This window comes from Rattus norvegicus, chromosome 2 (assembly GCF_036323735.1).
Source record: "Rattus norvegicus strain BN/NHsdMcwi chromosome 2, GRCr8, whole genome shotgun sequence".
NCBI lineage: Eukaryota > Metazoa > Chordata > Mammalia > Rodentia > Muridae > Rattus > Rattus norvegicus.
Genome location: NC_086020.1, coordinates 213,858,084 through 213,876,063, shown reverse-complemented (window position 1 = coordinate 213,876,063; position 17,980 = coordinate 213,858,084). Strand labels below are relative to the sequence as shown.

The 17,980-nt window shown below is 40.8% G+C and overlaps 1 pseudogene; it reads left to right on the top strand.

The window, feature by feature from the left end:
- The first annotated feature begins 11,574 nt into the window (after positions 1-11,574).
- Positions 11,575-12,782, top strand: Amigo1-ps1 (adhesion molecule with Ig like domain 1, pseudogene 1; annotated as a pseudogene).
- The last annotated feature ends 5,198 nt before the right edge of the window (positions 12,783-17,980 follow it).

The window sequence follows — 17,980 nt, the reverse complement described above, 5'->3', positions numbered from 1 at the left end:
TTTACTATCTGAAGACAAAAAACTCAGTAAGTAGTGTGGCGAGATAAGAACATCTCAGAAATAAATTCCACCACAGTTTTAAAGGAAGTAAGGCATGCAGCTTAGGAGAGGGGAAGTGCATTGCAAGAATAGTGACTAGATGGTATAGCAGCTTTCAGGCATCTCGTGTGACTTGGACACACCACCACCTAACTCACAGTACTGGAATGAGCTGTGCTGTGACTATGAATGGAAGGTAGTCTGTCAGCAGAGCAACATGAAAAAAAAATCAGGAAGAACCTAAATGTTATTTAACCAGCAACACTGTCAGTCAAAGGGAGCTGTAGAGCCAATGTAAAAGGTGAAACGGTCTATAATGTCCAGTCTCCTAGCAAATACTGATGGAGAGATCTCTTGTTCCAATCTCACTGGGGCAATCTCTGGCTTGTCTCATAAAAGCATCAGAGCATAGGCACAAGGCTGATTTTATGCCATCAACTCAGGCAATCAAAACCTGTAATAGGGGCTGGGGATTTAGCTCAGTGGTAGAGCGCTTACCTAGGAAGCGCAAGGCCCTGGGTTCGGTCCCCAGCTCCGAAAAAAAGAACCAAAAAAAAAAAAAAAAAAAAAAAAAAAAAAAAAAAAAAAACCTGTAATAAAGATAACTACTATCCAGGAAATAATACGTAGACAGAAATGGGAGACGGAAAATTAAACTTGATAATTAAGGGTGATCAGCACATGTATAAAATGAATTTCAAAATTCTAAGATAATACAAAGAAACATTCACCTAATGGAATATGAATTCTTGACATACTCATATGCAGACAACAGTGACAGCTTTTAGGGGCAGTATTAAAAGTGCCTATTCTGAGATATTACATCATGCTAGGCTGATACCTAGTGGGTGTAAACTGTTTCAGAACAAGAGGGCAAGGGGTCACACCGTCTGTATTATTCATACCTAGTGGTTGACTCAAGTCTGCCTGACAACCAACACCTTTGTTCTTCAAGAACAATCAACTTTAAGGCAAAGTTTGTCCAAAGGAGTTTCAAACTGGCACTTAATATGTTCTTTTAAACTTGACATCTCACAGAAATAAACTACCAAAGCACAATGCTGGTTACATTCAGGACTAAGACAATACATCTTAACAAAAACACAATTTTGATGGGGTAGCATAGAGAAAGGTGGATACATTCCTCAATACACACATAACATTTAAAACCACAAACTTCCTTACTCCATTTGTGACTGAGTAAATGGTTCACTGTTACAATCTTGAGTCAGCCATTCAAAGTCCAGACATTCAACTTCCTTCCAAATAAACAATGACCTAGTAAGAAAGCTTGAAAACATAAGAGGACACTTTTTTTCTCTCCAATCACCAGAATTAACAGTAATAAATGAATTTTAAAAAAGAGGGAGGTCTGTAAAGTAAAAAAATTGTTATTCCTTATCATAGTAATTCTACTAATAAGTTATTATTTCCTTCGAAAACACAAATTTTGCACTGTTTCCACAAGCACACTAGAAGAGCTTAAATAAACCAGTTTCAAAACTGTGGCCGTAGTTCTTGCTTGGAAAGTGTGGCAGTAGCATTTAGTTGTATTCATTCCGATGGGGCTCACTATGTAGCCCCAACTAGCCTAGAGGTCTCTGGCTGGCCTCTAAACTCACAAAGATCCACCTGCATTTGCCAACCAAGATGCTGGGGTTAAAGGTGTTGATTACTGTGGTGGTCTGAATGAGAATGAACCTCATAGGGTCATTCATTTGAATGCTTACTCACCAAAGAGTGGCACTATTTGAAAGGATTAGAAAAATTTGGGGGGGTGGGGGGTGGGGGTGGGGCTTGTGGAGTAGGTGTGGCCTTGTTGGAGGAAGTATGTCATTGAGGGTGGGCTTTGAGGTTTCAAAAGCCCATGTTAGACTGGCCCATGTCAGACTGACTCCTCTCTCTCTCTCTCTCTCTCTCTCTCTCTCTCTCTCTCTCTCTCTCTGACTGTGAATTGGAATATATCTCTTAGCTACTGTTGTAGGACCATTCATGCATCCATGCTTAACCCCATGATGGATAATGTGCTAAACTTCTGACGCTGTAAACCAGTCCCAGTTAAATGTTTTCTTTTGTAAGCATTGCCTTAGTAAAGGTGCCTTTCCACGGGCGATTGAACAACGACTGAGACAGCCATCATACCTAGCCAGTGGGTTTTTTTTAATGTAACATTTTAAAATTTTATATCTTCCTTTCATATAGTACATCTCCACTGAAATTTCTTTTCCCTCCCCTTCCCACCAGATTCTCCCCTCCACCTTTCCTCTCCCTCAGCTACACCTGCCTCCTTCTCCCCACAAAAAAAGAACAGGTTTCCCGGGGACATCAATCTAACACAGCATAACAAACTACAATAAGAGTAAGCACATACAAACATATCAAGGCTAGACAATGCATTAGGAAAAGGGTTCCACATATAGGCAAAAGAGTCAATACAACCCCAGGTCCAACTGTTAGGATTCCCACAAAAACACCAAACTACCGAGCCATAGCATGTATGCAAAGGACCTAGGTCAGACCCCTATAGGTTCTGAGCTGTCCGAGTTCCCATGAGTCCCTGTTAGTTGATTCTGTGGGCATGTTCTGGTGTGTCCCCCCTGGTTCCTCTGATCTTTCTTTCCCCTCCACTGCAATCCAGAGCTCTCCCAGATGTTCCACTGTGGGACTCTGCATCTGCTCCCATCACTTGTTGGATGAAGTCTCTCTGCTCTCTTTGATGATGATTTTTCCAGACACCAGAGCACTCTGCAAGCAGGACAAACTGCAGGTGAATGATATTGTGCTTGGTTGATGTCCCAATCCCTCCATTTGAGGCCTTGCCTGGTTATACAGTATGACCAGTTCAGGCTTCAGGACACCTTTACTAGGGGGTCTTTGCTAGAGTTACTCTTGTAGAGTCCATGGAGTTTCCACCTCATCCACAAAATGCCCCTCCCTGAATTTCAGGATTTTCTCCCTCCCCCAGCACAATCCCTCCTGTTTTTTTAACCCCACTCACTCCCAGTCTACCCAAAATATTTATTCTATTTCCACTTCCCAGGGAGATCCTTGCATCCCCCTTAAACCTCCTTGTTACTTAGCTCTACAGGTCTGTGGACGGTCTTTTACTTTACAGCTAATATCTACTTATAAGTAAGATCGCCATGTTTGCTTTTCTTGGTCCAGGCTACATCACTCAAGGAGATTTTTTTCTAGTTCCATCTGAATACCTACAAATTTCATGATATTGTTGTTCTTAACATAATTAATATTCCATTGTATACATGTTTTACATTTTCTTCATCTATTCTTTGGTTGAAGGACATTTCGGGTTTTTCCAGTTTCTGCATATTATTAATAAAGCTGCTATGCACATAGTTGAGCAAGTGTCCTTGTGATAGGATGGAGGGTCCTTTGGGTATATTGCCCAGGAATGGTGTGGCTGGGGCTTGAGCTAGATTAAATTCAAGTCTCTGATAAACAACCATCTTGACTTGCAAAGCCCAGACAGTATTTTTTTTTAATCATAAAATGGCATTATACTATTATGTCATGAACAGGTCCTCTGATAGTTTAATCCCAAAACTTTCCCAAATACTACTTCAACTACAGCTTTTCTTCAGGAAATGTAACTTAAATTGTGAGGGTTCTATTTATTAAAGAGAATGAGGGATGGCTCACCTATCAATCTGTCTACACATTACACTATACACCATCTCATGGAGTCCCACCTAGAAGTACAGAAAGGTCCTCTGGACCCATTCTACAGGTCCACCTATCAGTCACTCTATAGACCATACTGTCTGGCATTGCATGGTTCACATTCTGCCAATCTGACCAGATATCTATTAACCACACCGTCCACCACCATGCCACTTAGAATATCTAAAGTCTGGCTAGTAGCTGCAGGAAAAGACTTCCAGAGCCAGGAAAACACCCATGGACCATAACATCCTCCAAGTCACTCCACCAAAGAATGGTGTGGCATCCTATATCCCACCCACAAGGAACATTGTCCACTCCTACTGTGACCCCCACTCACTGCTATCCAAGGATGATTTGTAGAACCTGGTGATTCCCCAGGCAAGAATTTTTTAAGTCAACAGAATGTTTCCTCCTAGACTTAGAATTTACATCTATCCCTGACTGAGCTGAGACCACTTCTAACCCCTTATTTGTACATCAACACAGAGGATATCAAAATTCTAAATGCTGGTGAACTAAATACAGGGTACCCAATTTCATAATAGAAACATCATTAGATCTAAAATCACAGATTGATCCTAACACAGTTACAGTTGGTGAGTTCAATACTACACTTGTAACAATAAAGTTATCCAAGCAAATATCAAACAGAAACTCTTGAGTTGAATGACATCATGAATCACAGAGCTCTACCCAAATACAGAGGAATTCACTTTTTGCTCAGTTGTCCATGGAACTTTCTTGAAAATTGAACACATATTAGGATACAAAGCAAGTCTCAAAATATACAGGACATTTGAAACCTCATGGTATACCATATCTGACCACAAAGAAATAGAGTTTTGTATCCAGAACAATAGAAATGATGGAAGTTATACGAACCCATGGAAGTTAAATAATAAACTACTGAATGAAAATCAGATCAAGGAGAGAAATCAAGACAGATATTTAAATCTTCCTAGAATTAAATGAAAATGCAACATACCAAAATCTACAGGGCACAATGAAGGCAACCCTAAGAAGAAAGTTTGTAACTCTAAGTGCCTATGTTAAAAACTGGCAGGAGGGTTGGGGATTTAGCTCAGTGGTAGAGCGCTTGCCTAGCAAGCACAAGGCCCTGGGTGGTCCTCAGCTCCAAAAAAAAAAAAAAGAAAAGAAAAAAAAAAGAAAAAAAAAAGGCGGGATCTTATGTGTGGTGGTTTGAATGAGAATGGCCCACACGGGCTCATATATTTGAGTATTCGGTTCCCCAGTTGGAAGAACTGTTTGGAAATGATTCAAACGTGTGGCATTTTTGGAGGAGCTGTGTCACTGGGGGAAGACTTTGAGGTTTCTTTTTTTTTTTTTTTTTTGGTTCTTTTTTTCGGAGCTGGGGACCGAACCCCGGGCCTTGCGCTTCCTAGGTAAGCGCTCTACCACTGAGCTAAATCCCCAGCCCCGACTTTGAGGTTTCTAAAGCCCACGCCTATCCCTGTCTTCCATCATCTTTCTCTGTCTCCTATTTGTGGATCAAAATGTTAGCCCTAGTTACTGTTCCAGTACCATGCTTGTCTGCTATGTGATAGACACAGACTCTGACCCTCTGAAACTGTTAAGAATAAACTCTTGCTTCCATAAACTGCCTTGCCCATGGTGTTTTCTTACAGCAATAGAAAAGTAACTAAGGTGGCATTGAGCACAGTAGTAAGGATTACAGAACTGAATATCTATATAAACAACCAGAGAGATCTCATACCAATGACTCAATGTTGGATCCCCAAGGTTTTGAAGAAACAAGAGCAAACAACACCCCAAGAGAATAGAGGGAACAGATGACAAAAGCTACACCCAAAATTTGCAAAATAGAAAAAAAAATGATACAAAGAATCGATGAAACACAGTTGGTTCCTTGAAAAAAAAATACCAAGATTGACAAACTTTGGTTCAAATTAGTGTAAAGAAAGAGAGAAGACCTAAATTAATAAAATTAGAAGCAAAATGGGAAATATTGTAACAGATATTGAAGAAACTGAGTCATAAGAACATATTTAAGACCTATGTTCTGTTAAACTGAGAAATCTAGACAAAATTGCATACATTTCTATATGTACGCCCTACTGAAATTAAATCAAGATAAAATAATTCAAATAGACCTTTAACAACCAGTATGATAGTAGCAGTAATTAAAAATCTCCCTACTAAAACCCCAGAACCAAATGTGTATGTGCAGGATCCCGTCAACCTTCAGAGAACTAACGCCAATACTCCTTAAACTAGCCTATAAATAGAAAGAGAATGAACTCCTCCAAACTCTTTTAATGTAGTCATATTACTCTAATACCAAAAACCAGGCAATGTTGAACAATGAACAGAACTCATAGGCCAATATCTCGGATGAACACAGATACAAATTTATTCAATAAAACACTTGAAACCCAACTCAAGAGCACATCGAAAAGATTATTGACTATGCTTAAAACTACTTCATATCAGAGATTCAGGGATGGTTTAAATATGCAGAAAACTAAATGTAAAAGACCACATGAGTATACTCAAGGATAGAAATCATATAATCAACTCATTAGATGAGAAAAAAACTTTTGATATAATCCAACTTCCTTTATGATAAAAGTTCTAGAGACTAGATAAAAGATATTAGAGACAAGGTTAAACACAATAAAGACAATATATAATAAGCTTATAGTAAATATTTTCCTAAACAGATAAAAACTCAAAGCATTTTCACTAGGATCAGAAACAAGACAAGAATGCTCAGTCTTTCCTCTCCTGATCAATATACTGCTTGAAATCTTTGCTAGGGTAGTAAAACATGTGAAGGAGAAACAGGGATACAAATAAGAAAAAATAAGTCAAGGTACCCTAGAGACTGCTAGAAAACTACTATAGCTAATGAAAACATTCAGAAAAGTAACAGGATCCAGGGTCCAAACTTAACACACACACACAGACACACAAAGACACACACAGACACACACAGACACACAAAGACACACAAAGACACACACAGACACACACAGACACAGACACAGACACAGACACACACACACACACACACACACACACACACACACACACACGCCAGTATCCTGTCATTAGAAAGATGACAAACATACCAAGAAAGAAATCAGGGAAACAATCTTATTCAAAATAGCCTCAAAAATATCTTGAGATAAATCTAACTAAGGAAGTGAAAGAATTGAACGAAGAAAAAGTTAACACGTGGAAGGAAGAAAGAGAACACAAGAATATGGAAAAATCTTTCATGACCATGGATTGTTTTTGATTAATACTGTGAAAATGGTCATCTGGCAAAAAATCTACATATTCAACACAAGTCTCATAAAAATTCCAATGATATTTTTGACAAAAATTTAAAATAATCCTAAATTTTTACATGGATACACACACACACACACACACACACACACACACACACACACAGGCAAACAACAGAAGAGGATGAAACCACAATAGTCAAGATGAATGTGAACAATAAAAAAATTGTCAAGATAGCACCCTCCATTGTTTTAAATTATAGTACAGAACTATAGCAGTTAAATGATGTTATTGTTTTCATGTTACTAATGTTTTAAATAGTGTTATTTTAAAATCCCAGATTGATCAATAAGATAGAATTGAGTACCCAGAGACCACACACCCATGCCATTTGACTTTTGACGTAGAGGCCAAAAGTGCACAGCAGGTAAAAGAGAGCATCTTCACCAAACAGAGCTAGTTAAACTGTGCAGCTGCATGGAGAAAAATGAAACAGCATCCTGTCTCCCACCCCACACAAAACTCAACTCCAAACGGGATCACAGGCCTACAAATGAAACAGATAATCTGATAAACAAAAATCTGATAAAGGAGAAAGTAGAGATATTTCATCTATTGAACTTATTGGCCTAGGACGAAAACCTTTCTGAACATGTATTGAGACTAACACCAAAAAATGGGCCACACGAAACTAAAAAGAGTTTGTAATGGAGAAGACAGCATCATTTGAGTGAAGAGGAAGCCTACAGAATGGGGGGAAAGCTTTATAAACTACACAGCTCACGAAGAGTTCATCCCTATAATATCCAAAGGACACAAGAGATGTAACATCGAGAAAATAAACAGCCCTGTTGAAAATGGGGACATGGAACTAAACAAAACTCTCAAAAGATGAAACCCAAGGGGCTGAGAAACACTTTTAAAACTGTTCAACATTCTTAGCTGTCACAGAAATGAAAATTAAACTCCTTTGATATTTCATCTTACCCTAATCAGAATGTCCAAGACAAGACAAAACACTAATGACAGCAGATGTTGGCATGGCTGTAGAGAAATGGAGGCACCTATCTAGTCAATGCTGGTAGGAGTATAACCTGGTACAATCACTATGAAAAGCAGAGTTGATGTTCCTCAAACATCTGGAAATAGGTCTACCCAAGAGACTCATTACCTTCCTATAGAGACATTTATTCTTCCTTGTTCATTGCTATTCTATTCTCAATAGCCAAATAAGGGAAACAGTCCCCATGTTCATCATCTGAGAAGCAGGTAATGAAAATGTGGTATTTTTACACACTGGGATATTAATCAGTTGTGAAAATTAAATTACAACATTTGTAAGTAAATGGATGAAACTGGATAATCCTGAGTGAAGTAACCCAAATCCAGAAAGACAAACATCAAATGCTTTCTCTCGTATGTGGACGTTACCTTTGAGTCTTTAGATATGTGTACTTCATTTTCAATACCCACATTCATTAGGGAAATAGTAAGGGGATAGGGAGCTAGAGGCAATCTTTCAAGACAGGGGGACATAGAATACAGTGACACGAAGTGGAGAAGAGGACTAATGAGCCAGGAAGGGTTAGATGGAGTGGGTGATGCGAGGACAGAGTACAGGAGAGGATATGATCTCTCTTCTTGTAGCAGATGTCAGTTAACACAGAGATCCTCAACTGGTCAACAAGCAGGAAGAATCATGGGAGAAATAACTGACATTGAAAGCCCCTTGAAAGAGCCATATGAAACGGTTGAGCCGTATGGAAACCTACTACCATCAACGTTTCCAAAGACATGGTCATACATACACTGAATTTATCTGAATGCTATAGTCATGGCAGAAATGCTATGAAAAATAAGAATTAAAGAAACCTAGAAGTTCTGGCCTTCTGTGCTTAAGTATCAGCAGTGGAAGGAGGATTGCGTATGGCACTTTCAGCACCAAAGAATAAAACGAAACAAAACAAAAACAAAAAAAAAAAAAAAATGGAATCAAGGTCACTGTGAGAAAGGTCGTTTTCCATGAGACATTGGCTAACCTCTCTCTGCATTCACTTTTCTTAAATCCTGATGTGAGAAAGTAGGGGACTTGGCCAGGAAAATGGACTGGCTGGGCAGTGCTGGCATTCTCCCTTAGTACCTTTTAACCACATTTACGAGCACAGGTTGTTTTAGTCTTTGCTATTCTTCACTGGATACTTACATCAAATGGTATTGTTCTTACTGCTGGAGTTCTGTTGAAAGAGGCTTCCTTGTTATAAATGAAATATCCAGGAAATGTTACTTCCTGACTATCCAGGAAATATGTTGCTTTCTGTCTGTAGAGTATATTATATGATTCCTTCTTAGTACATGTCTTCATATCTAAGTTGAGTAGGAATAGCAATCGTAATGTTCATGAAGAATAGAATCAGAACTATAGGGCTTAAAATCCTCTAATTTAATGGTCTTGGTGATTTATTAAGAATAAAGCCTATATTAGTTATCCATATAGCATAGAGCAGGAGGCATGTTTTCCCACTTTTATATGTAGTGCTACTCTTCTTTTTTTCATCTTTATTAACTTGAGTATTTCTTATTTAAATTTCGATTGTTATTCCCCTTCCAGGTTTCAGGGCCAACATCCCCCTAACCCCTCTCCCTCCCCTTCTATATGGGTGTTTCCCTCCCCATCCTCCCCCCATTGCCGCCCTCCCCCCAAGAATCACGTTCACTGGGGGTTCAGTCTTGGCAGGACCAAGGGCTTCCCCTTCCACTGGTGCTCTTACTAGGATATTCATTGCTACCTATGAGGTTGGAGCCCAGGGTCAGTCCATGTATAGTCTTTGGGTAGTGGCTTAGTCCCTGGAAGCTCTGGTTGCTTGGCATTGTTGTTCATATGGGGTCTTGAGCCCCTTCAAGCTCTTCCAGTTCTTTCTCTGATTCCTTCAACGGGGGTCCTATTCTCAGTTCAGTGGTTTGCTACTGGCATTTGCCTCTGTATTTGCTGTATTCTGGCTGTGTCTCTCAGGAGAGATCTACATCCGGTTCCTGTCGGCCTGCACTTCTTTGCTTCATCCATCTTATCTAGTTTGGTGGTTGTCTATGTATGGGCCACCTGTGGGGCAGGCTCTGAACGGGTGTTCCTTCTGCCTCTGTTCTAAACTTTGCCTCCCTATTCCCTGCCAAGGGTATTCCTGTTTCCCTTTTAAAGAAGGAGTGAATCATTCGCATTTTGGCCATCCTTCTTGAGTTTCATGTGCTACTCTTATGGTAGGAAACTCATTCAAATGAAATCAAACACGGTTTTGTATTCTTAGAAACGTGTTTAAAGATTCAGGAAGTTTTTCTCCTTTCAGCCGATAGGTGGGCCTTGCTATGGCAGGTCCCACCTACAGTCCTAGCACTCAGGAGGCTGGGTCGGGAAGACTGTAAGTGTGAAGTCAGCCTGGGCTACAAAAGGAGACTGTCTCAAGCAAGCAACAGACAAGGAAACGGGTTGTAAACTGTAACTGCCACTTTCATGTTTAAAGAGAGCTAAAACCAAGGTGGCAATGCTGGATCTTTTAGTTTCTGTGAAAAATAAAATAAAAGGATACAACCACTCTTCGCTGGGGATTCAGGCATGGCATTGACTATCATAATGAAATCTATTCACCATACAAAACCCTTCCCTATTGTTCAGTAAATCTATTTAAAAGAATGTCTTCAATTATCTTTGCTTCTGTCCTGTAAAGAGGCAGCGGTGTGGATGCCCAGGAGAGTGGGGAGAGTTAGTGAACATATTAGACAGGGATTCCTGCTCCAGACTCCCCACATAACTTTGAGTGACTTCATTTTGTTGTCACTCTATTTCTTGGTTGAAACTGGGCGAGGCAAGAGTGGTGGCTCATGCCTGTCGTCCCAGAATTGGGGAGGCGGAGGCAAACTTGATGGTTGTAAGTTTGAGGCCAGCTTGTGCTGCACAGAGGTTTCCAGGCCAGCCACTGGGATGGTCTCTAGACAAACAAAACAGAAGAAACAAAGGAAGGAAAAAAAGGAAGGAAGGAAGGAGGGGAGGAAGGAAGGAAGGAAGGAAGGAAGGAAGGAGGGAAGGAGAGAGTGAGAGAGATAGGAGGAAAGAAAGGTGAAGCAAGGAAGAAATTGAGGACAAAATTATTTTCCCCTGATTTACTCAAGGTTGTCATCAATATCAAATAAAAGCTATAAAATGAGCTTTTAAAGCTGAAACCCTTGAACCACATGCATGGCTGTCAATACGGGGAATCCCAGCATTCTGGAGGTGGAGGCAAAAGGTCTGGGAGTCAGTCAACCTCAGCTATCACCTGGAACTGAGTCCAGTTTAAGGCTACACTGTATTCTGTTTTACTCCCCTCTCCTATTGTGCATGTTTTATTAAAGACACGGAATTAAGCATCCATTATTATTCATTTTCTCTAATTAAAAACTATTTAAATTATACCTGTGGATATAATTATTGTGGCACATTTTGTTGCAATCAGGGGTGTGGGTGTATATATGTGTGTGTGTGTGTGTGTGTGTGTGTGTGTGTGTGTGTGTGTGTGTGTGTGTGTGCACGCATGAAGAGCCTAGAAAAGTGCTGTTGTCTACAATAACCACATTGTGGTGGTGGACCAGAATGCCTTTGAGGACACGGCCCAGCTGCAGAAACTCTACTTAATCCAGAACCTGATCTCTTGCTTTCCTCTGGAACTGAGGAAACAAATTACCCAAACTAACGCTCTTGGATCTGTCCTCCAACAAGCTGAAGAAGCTGCCCCTGACTGACTTGCAGAAATTGCCAGCCTGGGTCAAGAATGGGCTGTGACTGCAAGCTCTACCAGCTCTGTCCACACTGGCAGTACCGGCAGCTGAGTTCCGTGATGGACTTCCAGGAAGATCTGTATTGCGTTCATTCCAAGAAGCTGCACAGCCTCAGTCTGGATTTCTTCAATTGCAGCAAATACAAGGAAAGTACCTGGGAGGCTCACCTGGGAGACACCTTGACCATCACGTGCGATACCAAACAGCAAGGGATGGCCAAAGTGTGGGTGACCTCAAGCAATGAACAGGTGCTAAATCAGGGGGCCAATGGCACGGTGACCATGTCCAAGGATGGAAACCTTCATTTTAAAGAGGTACAGATTGAGGATGGGGGTGTATATACCTGCTATGCCATAGGAGTGGGGGGAGATTTTTAAGGAGACACTGTCTGTGGAGTTGAAGGTACATAACTTTACCTTGCACAGACACCATGACACCCTCAACACAGCCTATATTAACCTGGCAGGCTATATCCTTAGTGTGGTTCTGGTCCTCATATACGTGTACCCCATGCCACTGCTGGTGTGGAGAAGCCTTCCAGCCATCAAACAGATAGCCTCAGCTCTTCTATGCTCAGAGCCACACCCAACCATGACACTATGGCTGGTAGGGACAAAGATGATGGTTTTGACTGGCCAGTGGCCTTCCTGGAACGAGGTCTCTCATTAAACCTGAAGCTGGGCTGGCTGACTGGCCAGTGAACTTCTAAGACTCACCTGTCTCCCAACCTCACCCCACCCCTCCTACACTAGGGAGAATATGCCATACTAGTTTTGTATGCAAGCATTCCTGGCTGTACTGACATTTTTTACAAGCTGTAGGTTTTTTTTAATTATTGCTTTTATTTTTGAAATTATATTGCAAACACATCACTTCTTCCCTCCCCCACTTTCTTCCTCTAAACCCTCCTATATACCCCTTCTTGCTGTCTTTTAAATTCATAGCCTCACTTTTATTGTCACTATACTATATATACACATACACACATACATACATACACACATACATATATGCATACACATACATTACATGCTTACACATATAACTACTAAATACATAAATGCAGCCTGCTTAGTCTGTATGATGTCACATGCATGTATGTTTTCAGGGATGACCACTGCCTGAAGGTTCCCATGCTCACCCACTGAGCCATTTCCCAAGCCCCTGGGCCATGTTTTTATGGAAACAGAGTCTTATTCAGTAGCCTAGACCTCACAGTGTGGTTCAGACTAGCCTTGATTTTACAGTGTTCCTTTTACCTCAGCCTTCCATGGTGCTAAGAACCAGGCAAGCACCACCATGAAGGGCTACACATTCTTCAAAGTTACTCCAGAACTCATAGATTTTTTTCAGTTACACTATTATTTTAGAGAATATTGCTGCATCTATTTCTCAGGTGTTGTTGTTGTTGTTGTTGTTGTTGCTGTAGCTGTTGCTGTTACTGTTGTTTTCAGTTTTTTTTCCCAAGACAGGGTTTCTCTGTGTAGTCTTGGCTGTTCTGGGATTCACTCTGTGGACCAGGCTGAACTTGAACTCACAAAGATCGCATGTCTTTGCTTTCTGAGTGCTGGGATTAAAAGTGTGTGCCATCACCACCCAGCTATTTCTCAGTTTTTTAATCCATAAGGTGAACTATAATAATAGGACCTACCTTATACAAATGTTGTACATATTTAAAATACAAAAAAAATTCAAGAATAGCAAGTGCTACAAAATAGACAGAATATTCGTTCTAAGGAGAATAAGAATCTGAAAGACCTGTGAGCTAGGTAGCATCTACCTACTACTTACTACAAGATGGAGAAATGCTGCTGTTAGATTCCTACAAGATGGAGACATGCTGCTGTTAGATTCCTACAAGATGGAGACGTGCTGCTGTTAGATTACTACAAGATGGAGACGTGCTGCTGTTAGATTACTACAAGATGGAGACATGCCGCTGTTAGATTACTACAAGATGGAGACGTGCTGCTGTTAGATTACTACAAGATGGAGACGTGCTGCTGTTAGATTACTACAAGATGGAGATGTGCTGCTGTTAGATGCTCCAGGGTCAGGGATGAAAAACGTACCCAGCTGTTCCTTAAATCTGCTGCTTACACATTATATGTACTTCTAAGGAGATCTTTGAAAGCCCTGTCTGTTGTTGTTGGAATTCTTAAGAAAGAAAAGGCTCTAACAGTCTGACCTGCCAGCAAGTGAGAAAAAGGCCAAAGACATATGTCAAAGACCAGTTTCCACTTCCTTTCTGTGGTTGACTTTGGATCTGGATCATAAGGAAACAGGAAGCAAAGAGTAAAGGCATTCAGTGGGAAAGCACCTTCATTCACACTAAGTCAGAGAACCAAAAACAATTGGTAGAGTCTGGCTTCATCATTTGAAGACCATCTGTCCTAACTAATCCAGGAATAATTAATACCGCACTCCAGGTTACCTTTCATGTGTGAAAAAACCCATGTCATCTAACCCTCACAACAACCCTATGAGCTAAAGTTGAGAAACAAGAGCTTCTTAGAGGTTAAATAGCTTGTTACTGATGTTATAATCAGTACGCCATAAGGATGATTCATTCTTCTGGGGAATGGGAAGGTGGGAGGACTGGAGCCAGTCTCTTGAAACCCAGGCTAGATCCAAGCATGCCATTTAGCCAACGGTGACTTTGAACTCCTGATCTTCCTGCATACATCTCCCGAGTACCAGAACTACAATCACAGATGGCTGCACCTGGCAAAGAAGAAGTCTTTCTATGTATATAGCTGCCTTCAGACACACCAGAAGAGGGCATCAGATCTCATTACAGATAGTTGTGAGCCACCACGTGGTTGCTGGGATTTGAACTCAGGACCTCTGGAAGAGCAGTCAGTGCTCTTAACCACTGAGCCATCTCTCCAGCCCAGAAGAAGTCTTTCTAATTACTATATCTAGAAATTGAACTCAAGCAGTGCAAATTGAAAGTTAAGGCACATTATAACCATTCTGTTTACTCTAAGCACTCACTGAAACTAATTCTGTTTTGTTTTTAACTCTCTCTTTCTGAAGATTCTCTCTCCCCTACCTTCCTCACCCTTTCTTACGCATCCATATCTTTCGTAAATATCATCTCATATACATTTACTACTTAGCTCATGTGTAGTTTAAATTCGCCACAGTTTCCAGTCAGCCTCCCCTCACTTGAGTAGCAAGTGTAATCCGATAGACATCGTAAATTTTTCTGCTCCATGTCCCCAAACACACTCGTGACGTGTCACATGTGTATTTACACGCATAAAAGACACGACAGTCATTTCATCAGAGCACTAAGAGCAGAAACTATTTGTGTCTGTTTACTGATAGTACTGCCTGTCCCTAACCTGCCTGAGTAAACTCAACCTAATTTCCATGTAGCTTCCGGAGTGACGCGGACATTTGATCATTTTCCTCCACTTGTATTCCTCTAAGGAAGTACAATGTACATTCTACCCCGTGTTGCAAAGATCGAAGACTTCAGAACTGGACATCTGGTATTATTGAGCTTAATCTTCCAAGGCTGCTTATTTCTCTACAGCCATGACTCCCAGCCTCTGAGTGGCAACCCCTTTGTGAGTTGAACAACTCTTTTGCAGGGGTCACCTAAAGCCATCGGAGAAGACAGATACTTACATGATGATTCATAACAGTAGCAAGATTACAGTTATGAAGTAGCAACAAAAATAACTTTCTGGTCGGGGGGGGGGGTCACCACAACACCAGGAACTGTATTTAATGGTCATAGCATATTTCTGTCAAATATGTATTCCTTGTGTAGTATCTAAAATAAAAAGTATAATTCAAACCTTCATTAATCTGGGCCATCTGCGTAGTTTCCGTTTGCTTACACTTTGTATCCAGCTCATTCTAATCTTAACGAGCACCCTCTCAAGCTAACATTAGCTTTTATTCCATGATAAACTGCACCCACATATACCAGCCTTCCACCGTTCATTTTGGATGCTTCATTTCTGAGTAACCCAAGTGTATTACTACTATAATTGACTTTTATTTATTTATTTTGCTCAGTTAAAAAACACTGTACTGTTTCCGCTATGTGCAGCCTTTAATATGGGAACTAATCTTTCTGTGACTCATCTGCAAAAAGTTGTTATTTAAGACCTACATATCTTTTCACAGTTAAATACTAATGTTTTGATGCTAGTAAAATGGCTAAGATTCTTACATCCCATTTTGCAGCCATGCTACAGACACTTGACACATGCGGCATGACTAGAAAGTTACAGAAATAAGGATAAATTCATGTTTCCTTCAATGATGTGTGTGCCATGGCATGTGTGTAAAGGTCAGAAGTCTTGCCTTCCAAGACAAGGAAGGTCCTGATGCTGTCTCTCTGCTGTAAGTGCCAGGCTAGCTACCCCATAAGCTTCTGGAGTTTCTTCTGTTTCTGCTTCCCATGTTGGTGTAGGAGGGCTGGTAGACACAGGCTACCACAGCTAACCTTATGTGGTTCTGGGGATTCGAACTTAGGGCCCCACACTCTCACAGCAAGAATTTTACCCTCTGATCTATCTCATAGATCAGTTTCATAGATTAGCTCTTTTTTTTTTTTTTATAAAAGGCAGCTTCCTTTTATAGCTCAGATTGTCCTTGAATTCATGAGCCTATAGCTGAATCTTCTGAGTACTAAGGTTCAGGTATGTGTTATGATATCTGACCACCTGAGTGAATTTTTATTTAATTAGGTCAGTTGGGATCTGTATGTAAGAGAGGAAGTGATATTTCCTTGCATAGGGAAGAAAACTATATTTCGCAGTATTCCAAATCTGTATAGAATATGGCCCAGCTAGAACTGTGCAAGGGAATTTGACAAAGCTGTATAAGCGATGGGATTAAGCAAGAAAGGAGAAATGACTTACAGATTTGTTTTGGCAACTTGTTTTTTAAATATCCCTGCCTATGAAACATTATTCCTAATTTCCTAGCCTTAATGCTTTAGCATTTAGACAACCATTGGATTCTGTTTACACCTCCTTCTCTTCCTGGCTTATTTGAGGCTTCATGTCAGCATTTAAGGAAATGTGTTTTAAAGAGCAAAACAAAACAAAACCTTGCAAAGGAGGAAGACAGGTGTGTGTGTTTCCTTAGTGAGATGTTTTGATGGATGAGTGTTATTGGCAGAAGGTGGTGTGTTCAAAACACAGCGGTACCCAGGCCAGGGGAAGAAGGAAGGGGCTGGAAACAAAGTGCTCTTGCTTTCATGTATTTACGCTCTGTGTATTAATAACTGTAATATTTGCACAGCTGAAGGAAAGGAAAGCACACTGAGAACAGGTATCACGAAGATCTTCAGGAGCCAGCAAACCAGAAAAACATGAGTAGGAAAACAATCACATAGGTTATGAGTAAAAAGCCTCTCAACCAGGACAAACCTAGTCCTGAGATCTCGAGGTTCCAGAGGAAACTGCTAAGGAACATAGTGCTGTAATTATTCTGCGCATTTCCAATTCTGTTTCATTTATCGAGACATTCAGAACAGAATAAAGAACGGAGATCTCTCTGTGATATTGTAAAAATGGATGGGACCAAACCAATTCTTAATTCCATCTCTGTCACTTACAAGCATGACCTTGTGGCTGTTTTCTCAGTTCCTCCAGACCTTGGTTCCATGTCTTTGCTACAGTTCAGGCATCACAAATACAACCTCAATAGTGCCTGTCGTTGTGCCTCACACCATTCCCACTGCTCTTAGGCCCTTTCTGTCCTGAGCACTGTTTCAAACTTGCCTATCTATCATCTCAGGCTGGTTTGTAGGAGGGGGCACCGTGATGCTGCTTGTGAGTACTTTATGGCCTCTGTATGGCCAGGGAGGAGGTCATTTGCTCTGCCCCCTCCAGACTAGGAAAATGAAAACCTTGGAAGACTCAGCAGGCCATCAAGAAAAGAATAGGCTCCACCAGAGCCTGGCAAATACAGAAGCGAATGCTTGCAGCCAACCATGAGAACAGGGTCCCCATTGGAGGAATTAGAGAGAGGATTGAAGGAGCTGAAGGGGCTTGCAACCCCATAAGAACAACAATACCAACCAACCAGAGCTCCCAGGGATTAAACCACCAACCAAAGACTACACATGGACAGACCCATGGCTCCAGCTGCATAGGTAGCAGAGAATGGCCTTCTGGGCACCAATGGGAGGAGAAGCCCTTGGTCC